At 36.8% G+C, this 15,996-nt stretch overlaps 1 protein-coding gene across 1 annotated transcript in view; it reads right to left on the reverse strand.

Moving 5' to 3' along the window:
- OXR1 (oxidation resistance 1) overlaps positions 1–15,996 on the reverse strand; it is a 457,575-nt gene that overhangs the window by 392,182 nt on the left and 49,397 nt on the right. The window lies entirely within an intron of this gene.

Here is a 15,996-nt window from a genome sequence, read left to right on the forward strand (position 1 = left end):
TAAAAATACACAAGGTTATTTATATATCAGATAATAAAAGCTAGCATTTATTAAATGCTTACTCTATTTGAGACTTTGTTCTCAGCACCTTATCTCAATTAATCCCCCAAAAAGATAAGTTTGCTCTCTCAGTTTTATTATCTATAAAATGAAGAAATAAATAGTAGCTTCTTCTGAGTTTTACTGATGACCTTATGATTCATCACATATTACATTCAGCAGAGAAAGAAGTATATTTTTATCAGATGGAAAAGAGGACAGTGCATAAAGACTGAGACAAAAATGAACTTGGCATGTTCTACGTCCAGCAAAACGGCCAGTATGATTCCTTAACTATGTACAGCTAAATAACATTATGTGTTATTTTCCAGGATCTTACTGGATATCTGTTTTCCCTGTGCTTTTGTTAAATGTCTCTATGCCTACAGCTGAATATGGGCGATGCAGGAGTAACTCCCAAACAGTAAGACTGCTGATGAATTTTCCGTTATGGAAACAGTAAATGTAACTCTTTTCTGAAACAGAAACATGAAATCCGAAACGTGAATCTCCCTCTATGAAGAGAAACACCTTTAATTAGTAGAAAACTGAAAAAGAAATCACTTTTTTTTTTAATTTGGGTGCTATGTGGAAATTCCTCCTTTTGACATGTGAGAGGAACTTAAGAGGACAGTCTTCACAGCCCCATTTGTTAAGGAATCAGATCAAGATCAGATAGGAAATTTTAAGAAGGGAGGACAGAGAGAGAGACAGAGAGAATGTGATAACAGGTAAGTATGTACTTCCTTTCCAAATAGTAAATCACTGTATAGATTTCAAGAATCCCAAAATATACTTCGGAGAACTGCAAGGTGTAAAGCATGAATAGTTTAGGATATAAGCACAGTTCATGAGTTATGCTTATAAAGCATTTCCGACCTAACAACTTAGGGTGAAAACAGGATTTCCTACTGAAGAATTCAGAGTTTTTCCCAAATCTATAATAAAGCCAATCAGCTTTTAGTTTTTGAGATGGCTATTACAATTTTGTCCTCCTTATGTACCATGTTTGATTAACTAAATTTGGTTTTTTAATTAATTAAATTTCCAACTAGACTTTAAAGATCCACCTCTTCCCTTAGTAGGAATATTTTATTTTGTCCCTTATAACTTGAAGGAAAAGATTTATGTCTGGAACTCTGAGACATTGAGGACTTTATATAACAATTTTGACAATGTTTAAAATAATTCAAGCCAGATCCATGAACATCTGCCAGGTTTTCCCATTATGAGAGCATCCTATGTGCACCACATTAATGTTCAGGAACTTGGGTTCTACCTCAGGATGGTGTCAGAAACCTGTGTGATCCTAAGCGAGTCGTTTAAGGAATGGCAATGTCAGTATCTCTCTGTAAAACAAGGAAACTGGATTATACCATCTGTCTGTGACACGGTGAATAAGATATTTTATAAAATGTTAAACATGATTGCAGTAATATTTCTTATTTATTACTATTATATTATCATTGGTATGGGATATCACTAAAGTTCTTTACAAGCCTTAAGATTCTAGAATTTTGCTATAATGCTCTTTAAAAATTATAAATTTTGAAACCTCAAATGTGAAATTGTGTTCCATTAAAGTAACATTAAATGAATTTGATTGTATTCTAGTTATTAGGTATATAACAATATATTTATCAGATATTTAATTATTTAGAATGCCTTAGCCACAAAACATGCCTTAATAGTACACGGTAGACTCACTCTGTATTTCTCTTTTTGTCTGTTTCTGTCTCCCAGTCTGTCTCCCTCTCTTTACACACAAACACGTGCACACACACACACACACACACACACACACACACCTCCATTTTTAGAAAAAATTGTAATATTCTACTAGGTATGTCCTATGTTTCTTTTTTTATTTTAAATTAATTTCTTTTGTTAATGTCTATTTTATTTTTAAGAGAGAGGGACAGCATGAGCAGGGGGGAGGGACAGGGAGAGAGAGGAACAGAAGATCCAAAGCAGGCTCTGTGTTGACAGCAGGGAGCCCAATGTGGGGCTCGAACTCATGAACCATGAGATCATGACCTGAGCCAAAGTCAGATGCTTAACCAACTGAGTCACCCAGGTGCCACATTATGTCCTATGTGTCAGTGACAGTCTATATTTAGAAAATTCTCTGATTTTTATCATAAACCAATTCCCACAAATGTTGACATATGGACCTGAAATATACATTAAATATTCAGGAAAGAAATGTTAATTTTTCTTCATTTACTTTCTTTTCTTCCCTCCCTCTATATTTCTCAGTTCACTAGTGCTACATTTTGCATAAGTTCTTACTTTCAGTTGCCTTATTTTAGTGAATAAGCAAGTATCATGTGCAGAATATGTACAGACTATAAAATTATTTTCTCATAATAATAATGTCTTCTCGGGGCGCCTGGGTGGCGCAGTCGGTTAAGCGTCCGACTTCAGCCAGGTCACGATCTCGCGGTCCGTGAGTTCGAGCCCCGAGTCAGGCTCTGGGCTTATGGCTCAGAGCCTGGAGCCTGTTTCTGATTCTGTGTCTCCCTCTCTCTCTGCCCCTCCCCCGTTCATGCTCTGTCTCTCTCTGTCCCAAAAATGAATAAAAACGTTGAAAAAAAAAATTTTTTTTAAAAAAATAATGTCTTCTCTTTCTATTTCTTCTGTTTCTATTCATTAAATATGCCATAGGATGGAGATATTTGGCCTTTAAAAAGCACAATTAAAATCTCATCTGGAAACAAGAACATTCATGAATCATCTCTGCACTTCTATGTTAATTACAAAACTAAGTATTTTAAGTCATGCTTTATAACACAGAGATACTGCCAATTAGAATGTTTTCTAAGCATAGCCGCTTGCCATTAAATTTAAACATATTTGTCAAATACAAATACAGCTTTATTTATTAAGGGTTATAATATCCTATCATCGTGTTATAGATATTTGCCTAACAACACTTGAATTAAGCTCAAAGCCTACATAACTCTTGGTAGCATATGCCATTGGTTTATGTCAACATTTCCAGATCATTAAGAAGCCATTCTTGTCCGGCATTTATGATATGAAGTAACAGGAAGTTCTGTCAACCCGCCACAGTGCCAAAAATTCTCTAATTTGGTATTCATCTCCTAAAAATGGTTGAAATAATTCACCAAAAATAACATACCTTCAGAAGAGAAAGTTGAAGTCAATGTATTGAGGCTTGAAATGGTCCCTCCCCAAATGCAGTAATGGGACTTTTATGGGATGGGGCAAAAATTCTGCCCCAAGTTAGTTAAAGCTGGTGGACACAATTTGATTGCAATGCATCCCTTTGAATTTAGGCACAAGTCTGCATTTAATACGTCAATGTGAGGTAGTGCTATAGTACAAAGGGATTAGTGAGTTGGTTATGCCTAGGAAAACCAGTCCCTTAAAGACTAGAGTCTGGTACCTTTCTCCCAAAGAAGTAACTCAAAAGGCCATCATCCAGGGTATTCTGATGGAACACACCCAAGTCTCTGACTCTGCCATTGAATGAACCAATGAATGCCTGCAGTAAAACTGCCTCTCTTCCCTAAAGCAGACAATAAAAGTCTCAGTGTCCTTGGGAATCCACGAAATACTAGACAATGTCTACTTCTACACTGTCAGTATGCACCTTTCCCTGCCTGGATAAACTGTGATCCTTTAATCTGCTTTTTGGCTAGACTTCCTCCCACCTTCCTTCTTCCCAGTGGGTCCAAAAGAAAATTAAATTGGTACTGAAATCAAGTTTTGTATTTATATCTTGTGAGTCTGCATTATCTAGGTAAAATTTCACTCTCTTAGAGAAAAATCAAAGACCTCAAACATAGTTCTAATTCTTGACCCAGATAATTAGTATTCAATCATTTTAGGAAGTGATCCAGGAATCACTTAGCTCAAATAACTTTCTCTGATTTTACTTCAGTGAATGATATACTATAATGATTGTAATCAAAAGGGTGTGATGGGCTGACAGAGGGAAGATAGAAGAAAAGGTCCAAATTGTCATGTCCTCCTATGGAAAATAGTCTGAATACAACTCAGCCTTCAATTCTCGATGGCCAAGGAGGCAATATGAGGATAACAGTAAGCATTCATTCAAGTATTTGGGGGCATTTACTACATACTACTGCTCAGTTCAGGATATCCAAAAATCAAGGAAAGAATCTGATGTCAAGGAGCTCAAGGGAGAGGGTGGGTGACACAGATATAAATGAACAATTAAAATATTACATCATTATTGTATGCCTGGAGATTAGAAGAGGAAAGTAGAAGACACAAAGCCATGCAGTAGCCAAGGGAAGGGAGTCAAGCCAGCTTCCTTAAGTAGGTAACGTTAAGTTTCTAAAAAATGCTAATTGAGGCACTCTGAGAGAGGGAGGAAATATGTGCCAAGGCCAAAGAGAAAGTATGGCGTGTTCAGATGGTTAGGAATAGGGATAGCTAGAGGTGCCTGGGTGGTTCAGTCGGTTAAGCATCTGACTTTGGCTCAGGTCTTGATCTCGCGGTTCGTGAGTTTGAGCCCCACGTTGGGTTCTGTACTGACAGCTCAGAGCCTGGAGCCTGCTTCAGGTTCTGTGTCTCCCTCTCTCTCTGTCCCTCCCCCACTCACACTCTGTCACACGCTCTCTCTCAAAAATGAATAAACTTCAAAAAAATGTAAAGGATAGCTAAAATGTAAGTGGGTATATGTGAACTATGTGTCTGTGTGTGTGTCTAGGGTAGGACATGAGATGAAACAAAAATGTAGGTATGGTTTTCAAGAAAGGTATAAGGCAAATTTTTTTAGACATGATACCTAAAACACAAGTAATAAAAGAAAAATAGATAAGTTGGAATTCTTCAAAATTAAAAAAACTTTTGCATAACAAAGGACACTCTAAAGAAAGTGAAAAGACAATGAATGCACAAGGTGTGAGAAAATATGTGCAAATCATGCATCTGATAAGGCTCTAGTATTCACGACACATAAGTAACTCTGACTACTCAACAATGAAAGAAAAATCTCCCAATTAAAATGTGGGCAATTATGGGGTTAAAATATTGGCCCTAATGTCTAGGAACTACAGCCATCATACATTCCTGGTACAAATATAAAACGTGCTATGGAAAACAGTCTGACAGTTACTCCAAACTTTAAACACAGTGCTACCATATGACCTAGCAATTCCACTCCTGGGTATCTATACAAGACGACTGACAGTAGATATTCAAACAAAAACTTATACATAAATGTTCATACAGCACTTTCATAACAGCCAAAAAGTGGAAGCAACTCAAATGTTCATCAAATGAGTAAACAAAATGTAAAATACCCCTATGATGGAATATCATTCAACCATAAAAAGGAAGGATGTAGTGACACCACAACATGGATGAGCCTTGAAAACATTATGCTAAGAATACAGATCTAAAAGGACACATATTCTATGATTCCATTTATATATAGTGTCCAGAATAGGCAAGTCTTATAGTTGTCAGGGGCTGGGAGAAGGAAGAGTGGGAATTCACAGCTAACGGGCAGAGAATTTTTTTGCAGGAATGATGGAAATGTTCTGGAATTACATAGTGGTTATGGTTGCATGGGTTTTTTGAATATATGAAAAAACCAATGAACTCTATGCTTCAAAGGGGTATATTTTACGGCATATATGTAATCTTTCCATTAAAAAAAAAGATTTAATGTGTTGCCAAAGGAAATTTAAATTTTGCAGATATGCATGGCAGGCCTGAGTTTCGATTATAAGGTACAAGTCTTCAAACCCCAATTTTACCTTTCCTAGATTTTCCTATGATCAACCCCTGTACTATATAGAGGCATTCAGTTTCCTACCAATAAGTTACTGGGGCATCAGTAAAAATCTAATTCATTACAAGAAGCATTGCAAGTGTCTTAAGTACACATGATTAAGATCTTAAGTGTCAGCTTTTCTTCCATAATATTTTAAAAAGTGAAGATCCAACTAGAAGAGGATTCAACTAGGGGAAATACGGCAAAAACACTCTTAAAACGCTGTATGCACAGCTCAAATATTGAAGCTGTTAATTTATCACGTTATAGCCTAAATTTTACCTTGAACCCCCCTCAGCTTTGCATCCCCATTCCTTAACACTGAGTTGATTTTATAAATTTCCAGATTGAAAAAAATGTACCCACCTATTTTATGGGGGAAAAAATGTGGGGGGAGTAGGGAGGAAGGAAAGTAAATGTGTGTGCATGTGCATACACACATCCTATCCTTCCTAAGAAATACATGTAACAAATGTGCCAAAAGCACACTTGAGACATTTTATGCAGTGTTCCCCCATTACAAATTACAAAGAATAAAAAAGTCTGTCAAAATGAGATTTATGGCATTTTCTACTATAGTTCATCACAAATAATTTCAAAGCCATCAGTTTATATTTTTATTAAAAAACTAATAGATCTGTTTAAAATAATTTTGTACTTTATTTCTAAGACACCTCTAAGATGTTGCAGTTGAACTGAGTCTGCAAAGAAACTGTATTTGTATTAAGTGGTTCAGTGACAAATTAATCTATGGTAACAATGATTTTAACTGGGAAAAACATTTGAAGCAATTTTTCAAACATTTCATTTCAATCAACTAATGGAAAATACCCAATCATATTTGCATAAAGTTAATTTTGAAATGTTTTCTTGATATTAGACAATTAAAATGCATTACTGTTCTTTGTCACTAAATGAGATGTCTGTTTACTTGAGGACTGAAGATAAAGTAAATTTAAATTTTTATAAAGTAGGGAAAATAGTATTGGAGTAGTAGTTCATAAACAAATAAGATACAAGCAGGTCTTGAACAAGACAGTCATTTATTATGCTGAAGTTGATTCTGGGCAACTCACCAACACCGAATCGCTGCAATATGCAAATAGAGTAACTCCAAAGTCTAAAAGAGATTTATCATCAAACTTAGTTCCTCTTAGCACTTCATACTTTCCTCAACTACCATTTTTTTAAAACCAGCTGGTCACCCTTTATCAAAACTATCATGTGGAGATCAGAGAAGAATTACTACTTTTGAGACCTTAGAAAAAGTTGCCAAGAACCTGCTACTGAGTTTTGGAAAAGAGACGTTTCTAACATATTTTGCTGTGGTCAAATCATCATGGTTGAGTGTTTCAAAACTGATACAAATGAGAGTGTCACCAGCTTTTCATACCTTGAGGACACAGCTCAATGAATTTGATGGCACTGACTTGCAACCTATATTGGATGATGCTGGTTCTCTCTAGTGAGAAAGATGGAAAGGTGACATCTTGAAAGGACTAGTCATAATCAAGAAGGAGTTCTTAAAACCCGGAAGAAATAAACCACATTCACCCAGAAAACAAAACGTGCCCAGAGAGATTTCTACCCGTTAGATGATTTTTAGCTCTCCTCTTGATACCACAAAGGAGCACGTTTTCCTTTCTTACAGTACCTAATGCTAAATCAAGCTTCAGTTGAGACAGACAGGTTGGTCCAAGAAAATTAAAGGGCTGTGAAAAAGTCACACTTATTAGCCCAAAGGACTTGCTTCTGCAACACTTGCACACCCATGACCCTAGGGTGAAGTAGTTTCTTCCAGAGAGGCTTCCACATTACCCTACTGTGAGGCTGAACTAAAAACAACTACGTGAAGAAACCAATTCTATTTTGAGGAATGAACAGTTGTCCTCATTCAACATTATTTCTTACAAGTCTTCAATAAGTGCCTGGCATTGTGTTAAGAAATGTAAAAGTAAGTAAGATATAATTATTAAGCTTAAATCCATTCAGTCTAGCGGGAGAAATAAAGGAAGTGGTATGCACAAAGGCCAAGAAATATAAAGCAGACTGGCAATTCAGGAGCCAAGAATTTTGCTGTGGCTAACTCATAGGGCAGTATGGCAGAGCAGCCAAGGATGAGGCTAGGGAGGGAGACAGAAGTCACAGCGTAGCCAACGTTTATTAAGATTTAACTGTGTGGCAGCTGCTATCATAAATATGTCACATACATTTTGTTTCATTTAGTCCTTACAAAGCAAGTCGACAAGGCAGATCTCATTTTGATCACCCATTGTAGATGAGGAAGCTGAGCTATAAGGAAGGTATGGACACTGATACCCATGCTGCCCAACGAATAAGTCAGAGAACTGTACTTTGATCTCAGCTCCCAGATTCTAGATCCTATGCTTACCATAAAGGGTCTTGTGTACAAAAACAAGAATCTGCGTTTTCCTTGTCGGTGAGAAGGATCACTGTTGGGTATTAATTACAAAGAGAAGTAGCATGATTAGCATGACCCCAAAGTTGAGCATGGATTAGAGGAGACAGACCATGAAGGTGGCAGATCACTAGAAGGCCAAAGTGGTAATCCATGCTGGACACAATAGGGCTATGAATTTCGTCAGCAGAAATAAAAAGGAGCAATGGCCCTATCAGAGATATTTAGAGATATTTAAATTTCTAAATAATGACTATGGAATAAGAAATAATACTCTTCATAAATCCTAAATCCTAAGATTTATCAAATGTCCGGGTCTAAAAGGATGGTAGGTGATGAGGAATTTTGTTATGGTTCTATTTCTGTTCAAGGGTCTTTTTTTTTCCTGTTACTCCTTTATTTTTTGTCTTTTATTCTGCCTCTGAAACAAAATTATCACCCTTTCAATATACACATCTCACAAAGGAGGCTAATTGACATTGAAGTTCAACATGTTTGCTAGAATCAGCTTCTAGCACAGTTGTGCTTATGTTCTATCCTGACCTTCCTGAGACATCCAGAAGTATAGTTATGCCTTCTTTGCTTATTAAGCTTATTTTTAATTTTTGAAGTAGGAGTTTTTAAATCTAGAAGAATTTTACTGGATAGAAGTAAAATAAATGCCATCATATTCTTCTTCATTGTTGTGGAACAAATGAAGTGAATCTTTAATCTTCAGGGCATCTTACACCTCCCAGATTCAAAAGGGCCCCAGATACTCACATCAGGGCACTGCCTTCTGATTTATGTAGCAACTGAAGACTACCATCTTTCAAGGACAACTTGTGTCCTGACTTCTGAGCACTTATAACACTTTAAGGAATGCTACCTGATAGAAGACAAACACAATATACACTCTACACCAATGTAGTTTGTTTATATTTTTCTAGGAGTTCTGAATAGGCAGCAGGGTTAACTGAGGAGATAGCCATCAGAATGGAAGGGAAACATGCTCCTATTTCTTTTGAGAATACTTGTATCTGAGTTGTCCATAGTTCTCCGAAATATAGACTATCACTTTGAAGATATTCTAAAATGTAAGTGACTGACCTGAGGAACTGTTTTAGTACAGAAGTTTGCTATTTGCACCTCTTGACTGACACTTGGCATCAAAAGGAACTGAATTAGATGTGAGAATCTGCTGCAATTATTGTTTGTTTTGCCTCTCTGGTTTAAGAACTTCCCATCCTCTGTTCATGCCATTTCACCTTTCCTACCTCAGACAGGGAGTCAATCCATATTAGGCAGTTTCTCACCCCTCTGCATATAAATCACCCCTCTCCATGCACATGACCAAGAAGGGCCAAATGTAAACCTTCTGAAGAAATCATAAACAAAAGGGGGAAAAGACTCTCGGTCTCTTCTCTGGGATTGTTGACTATGAGGCCATGTAGGCCTGACAGTGACAGCCAGCTATCTTTGCTGCATGTGTTACCCAAAAATGACGCCAAAATCAGAACTTATTAGCAAAGCAAGAAAGACTCACAGACATCCAGACTCCTACAGATATCACGAGAACCACTGCATCCACTGTATCTGAATCAACCCACACCCTTGATAGACGTCCCATCCCTTTGTCAATTAAGCTAATTCGAATTGAATTTCTGCCACTTGCAGCTGAGAGTTCTGATTACCAATGCAAGAACAACAACAAATTAGTTTCTTCTCAGAGAGAACACAAAATAATAGAATACTGGTTAAAAATAGGTATATTATATAATGGAATAAATTTATGTTTTGCTTATCAATAGATTAACTTGGATTATGAGCTAGAACATATAATTCCTTTGGCACTGAGTAATCAACTTTTAAAAAATCTTGAGGTACAAAGCCAAAAATCATTCTTTTTAGAAGAAGCATTTATTAAAAAACCAACAACAGACTAAAGACACTTTCTTTTGTAATTTTTTGTTTATTTATTTATTTTGAGAGAGAGAGAGAAAGAGTGCGAGCGGGAGAGGGGCAGAGAGAGAATCCCAAGCAGGCTCCACACTGACAGCGTGGAATCCAATGCAGGGCTCAAACCCATGAACCACAGACCATGATCTGAGCCAAAGTCGGATGCTTAACCAACTGAGCCACCCAGGTGCACCTAAAAGAGACTTCTTCAAAAGTAGAAAAGCAGTAGGGATCTGAAGACTTCAGTAAGATTTAAAACAATGTGGAGAGGAGCATTTAGCAAAGTACATTTTCAGATGAAGACAATGGAAAGCATGAGTGAATATATTTCATGAATTATGCATTGTATCAGAACCTCATTTGGGAAGCATTCTGACCTCTGCTATTTTTGTGCTAGTGTCTATTGTACTCCCAATTAATCAGAAACTAAATTAGCTAATGCTAATAATAATAGATAATAGATAATGCTAGAATTAAAGACAGAATGTTGAAAATCCTTATAGTAATTTAACATTGAAAAGCATGAAATTAGTTTTGAAATTAAAATGAAATCAAAGAACAGGAGCAAGAAGTAACCTCTTTCTGGTTCAAGCTATAATTTTTAAGAGGATATAAAATTGCTCTATATTTTTATTCTCCACAAAGGAGTTCAAATGTGACTGAATTAAATATATAATAAAATTATAGAGACAAATTAGTTGATCAATGTAGGCTCTGCATTCAAACTGAATCTAGCACAAGGAAAACGAATTTCCTAGTGGTTATAGAAGAAAACTTTTATGAAGGACACTTCATTATTCAAATTGTAGGTAAATATTTTCATCATAAATGACAAATTAAAATGAATACATTTGTGAATTTTTCTAAAAATCAAAATAATTTAATGATTTCTCTCATAAAGGAAGTATTAATTATATGTCAATTATAAATTAACTTCCTTTATAAACTATGCACTAGTTTACATAATAGAAAGTTCTAAGCAGAGAAATTAATAAAAGGGTACCATCTCCTACAAAGACCTGCAAAGCTCTCATGATGTCCCTCAACTCTTGTCCACTCACCTGACTTTCTTCCCATTGCTTTCCTCTGCTTGCTCTGCTCCAGCCCAATTCACTCCACTAATGCTCCTCAAAAGCTCCACGCATGCCCCAACTTTGCATGTGCTGTTCCCTCTTCCTGGAATGTTCTTTGACTTGATATTCACATGCCTCACTTCCTGTCTTCCTTCAGGATTTTATTGGAGTGCAACTTTCTTAAGAATGCCTACCATGACCATTCTGTTAAAATTCTCTCTCCCGCTTGTACTCTCTCTCTCTCTCTAATTAAAAAAAAATGTATTACTGAAATATAGTTGACATACAATGTTACATTAGTTTTAGTTGTATAATATAGTTATTCAACAATTCTATACAACACACAACACTTACCATGATAAGCATAGTTACTGTCACCATACACCATTATTTCAGTGTTACTGACTATATTCCCCATGTTGTACTTTTCCTCCCAATGACTTATTTATTTTATAACTGGAAGTCTGTACCTCTAATCACCTTGCCAATCCCTCCTTTCCCTCTGCAAGCAACAATCTGTTCTCTGTATTTATGAGTCTCTGTTTGGGGTTTGGTTTTGCTTTTGCTTTGGGTTCATTTGTTTTGTTTTTTAGATTCCACATATAACTGAACCCATAAGGTTTTGTCTTTCTCTGACCTATTTCACTTAGCTTAGTACCTTCTAGGTATTCAGATACTTATTGGCAACTTTAATACAATCCTAATCAAATACTTTTAGATTTTGCTATTCAAACAAGATGGTTACAGTGGAGATATTTAATTCATTAGTATGCTAAATTAAAAAACAAGTATCATAAGCAAAGGTAGTTTGTTTTTTTTCTCCCACTCGCCAAGTGAATAAAGCACTACGATCATATTAGCAGAGAGTGGCTGTTTTCTCTTGCTACCATTTAATTGTTCATTTGTGCAGTGAATTATCTATATATACTAATCAAATTTAACAGCAAGCTGGTAAAAGGGAGATTGACTCAGAGTCCAAAATATATCTTTATATGAAGCAAGTACTATTCTTTCTTTGCAGAGGGCACCTGATTATCTATGTTTTCATCTTAGAATATGCTATCCATTTAAATATGTCTCAGGCACTTTTATCATCATAAAAATATTAGGGGCACATTTTTACTGCTGAAAAGGATCCTAAAGATAATTTAGCCCACTGAGGAAATGGGGACTCAGAGAAGTTAAGTGATTTAGTCAAAGACATGCAACAATTATGATGAAACTGGTGATAGACTCAGGTCTCCTAATTTCCACCTAGGTTTTAACTACATTTAAACCTTTTCAACTTTGGAGACTCTTATACAAATCTGATAGTCTTGAAATATTTCAGAATTATTTCTTATTTCTCAAAACATAAGAAAATATATTGTTGGAAAATGAACGCGTAACTCCAGTAGCCAGAAAAGTGCTCCTTCCAAGTATCTGCAGGAGACCCAAGAGTGTGCCCATTGCTTGGTTGGGTCTACTGGTTGCTACCATACGGACTCTGCTTTTTCTTTCCTCTTCTGCCACAGCTCCCTCTACGGGCAGTTCCCTATTAGTACTAGCACATGCTGGATACCATTCCCAGTCAACCCCAAGATTTGCAGGCACCCACAGCATTTCCCCTGGGGGCCATTTTCACTTTGACTTAGACTCACTGGCCCCTTGTCTGTGGCCACTGTTGTGTTCTTCTGCCAGTTCTGGTGGGTACTGATGTTTCATATCAGAAACACGGCTATCACTTGTCAGACCCTTAAATCTCCCTTCAGGTAGACGGCATGTACTGAGTCCCTCAGGTTCAAGAATTACAATGGTGCCTTTTATGTGACAGAGGAGAACCAAAGCACACAGCCCTATTTTTTTTTACATATTATTAAGGCAAACGGTCTTAGAGCCCTTCTTCTCCCTGGAACTCAGACATTAACTATGGAGAAGACCTGAGAGTAAAGACACCACCAGGCTGTTTATTCCAACAAAATTACTCCAGCCTTTGCTATTGTTAAATTGTTAGCAATACGGTTATGTCTTTTCCCCAAGAAGTACCCTAGTTCCTCATCCAAACGGACTTCGCACTGGCAACTGTCATTTTCCTCTCAACACACTATGAGAACTTTCTTGCACTAGTAACACTAGTTCTTTCTCATAGCCTTGAATGCTTCTTGAAAAGGTAAGAGATGAAGGAATAGACGTGTAGATAAACTAAACTTCTGATAAAAAGGGTGGTCAAAGATGGCACATTCTTACCAAATATTATAATTATCAGCAGTCACAGTCAAAACATTCATCCAAACCCCTTGTAATTCCAAAGATGCCAAAGCAATTGACTTTATATATTTGGTGTCCTGGGGTCTCGAAAACCAGTCACCTTGATGATGACTGCTGGCTATACACATGTCTCCTTTCTATCTTTATTTTATAAGTAATAAAAAATTGTGATAGATTACATCATCGAATTCATTCTTCTATGGATTCTCATATACAGAGGCTTTCCCATCCAAAGAGAACTTTATCTTAAAACAAAAAATAAAAACGGTATAGTTATTTTTATAAACAGATTTTTAAATAAAAATAATCTGTACATATTTGAATAGAAAAGTAAATGTAAAAAATAAAGGTTTTCTCTGTATGTTTATCTTCCTAAGACCTTCAGATCCTACAAAATATAAATCAAGTAAAATAAACATGACTTGCAAATCTCAGGTTGATTCAAGAGTTGATGTGTATTAATAACCACAGTGATAATGGATGACATCTACTGAGTATTCATGAGAGTAACCAGCATATATATGGTGACTGCTGTCATGTATTAGCTCATATAATCTTCTTCACAGCAACTCTGTGTCACAGATGTTATTATTATATTCATTGTAGAGTTGAGGAAACCGAGGCAGAGAGAGGCTACTTAATAAAGGTGAATGGCAGAGGTAGGGGTCAAAACTAGAGACTCTGAATCTGGCCTTAGGGTTCTTAACCCATACACTATATTGTCTCCCACAGGTAGTAGGTCGTCTATAAAAAAAATGTGCAAATAAATTACATGCATATTATTTCTAAAGAGAAATTCTGTAGATTCAGAGAAAACAGCAAAACAAAGATAGGCAATGTTTCTTTTTATTAGAATATGTTACATGAGGGGCGCCTGGGTGGCTCAGTCGGTTGAGCGTCCGACTTCGCTCAGGTCACGATCTCATGGTCCGTGAGTTTGAGCCCCGCATCAGGCTCTGTGCTGACAGCTCAGAGCCTGGAGCCTGCTTCAGATTCTGTGTCTCCCTCTCTCTCTGGCCCTCCCCCCCATTCATGCTCTGTCTCTCTCTGTCTCAAAAATAAATAAATGTTAAAAAATAATTAAAAAAAAAAGAATATGTTACATGATAAAAATTAATAGCTAATCAAACAATATTAAGACAACTTACTACTCCATTGGGGGTAAAAGACTTCCATGACAAAAAAAAAAAAAAAAAAAGAAAGAAAAATTCTCTCCACAATGGCTTTCCTCTTTGGTCTTTTGTTACTTTTATTCTTTTCCTAAAGGGTCTGTTATCTGCTTATAGATAGCAAATGCATCTTTTTTTTTAATATTTATTTTTGAGAGAGAGAGACAGAGCACAGGTGGGGGAGGGGCAGAGAGGGAGAGAGAGAGAAGATATGAAGCAGGCTCCAGGCTCTGAGCTGTCATCATAGAGCCTGACATGGGGCTTAAACCCACCAACCGCGAGATCATGACCTGAGCTGAAGTCAAACACTTAACCAATGGAGCCACCCAGGCATATTTTTAACCTCATAAGTTCTTTTGTAGTTCAGGAGGCCACACTATTAGCGAGAATTATGGGGGAAAATATGTAATTTGAAACTAAAGAATGTGGATTATATTTCTAATTCTTGTACCTTGTATTGTGTGAGGTTTTTTTTAAATGTTTATTTATTTTGAGAGATAGAGAGTGAGTGGGGGGAGGGGCAGAGAGAGGAAGACAGAATCCCAAGCAGGCTCCACACTGTCAAAGCAGAACCCAATGTGGGGCTCAAACTCACAAACCGTGAGATCATGACCTGAGCTGAAACCAAAAGTCAGATGCTTAACCCACTGCCCCTTGTGTTGTGTGAGTTTTGTTCAAACACAATACACATTGTTTTATAGCTGCTTTTGCATCATGTCAGCAGAGATGAGTAATTAGAACAATGATCTTCTAGCCCAAAATATTCACTATATGGCCCTTTATTTAAAAAAAAAAAAGGCAGGGGGGGAGAGGGCGCCTTGATGGCTCAGTCGGTTGAGCATCTGACTTCGGCTCAGGTCATGATCTCGCGGTTCATGGGTTTGAGCCCTGCATCTGGCTCTGTGCTGATGGCTTGGAGCCTGGAGCCTGCTTTGGATTCTGTGTCTCCCTCTCTCTCTGCGCCTTCCCCGCTCATGCTCTGTCTCTCTCTGTCTCTCAAAAATGAATAAACATTAAAAAAAATTTTTTTAAATAAAAAAATAAAAAGTTTGCCCATCCCTGGTGTAAGTAGTAAATGAAATAATACACAGGTAAAACATTTAAATGTCTGGTCCATAGATGTGAGCTCAGCATCTGGGGCAGAGGGTGGCTGAGGTCAACTGAAGGCACTAGGTGCTCTAAAAACATAAAGGAATTATCACTGTACCCAAGGACAAACACAGGATCAGCACATGCATTGGCAGTGATTTCTAAAGTTTTTTTTTTTTTTTTTTTTTGCATAGAACCTTCTTTGCAAATAAAATATTACATTGAAACTCAATATAAAAAAAACAA

Source organism: Puma concolor, chromosome F2 (assembly GCF_028749965.1).
Source record: "Puma concolor isolate L17-30 chromosome F2, mPumCon1.1.hap2, whole genome shotgun sequence".
Taxonomy (NCBI): Eukaryota; Metazoa; Chordata; class Mammalia; order Carnivora; family Felidae; genus Puma; species Puma concolor.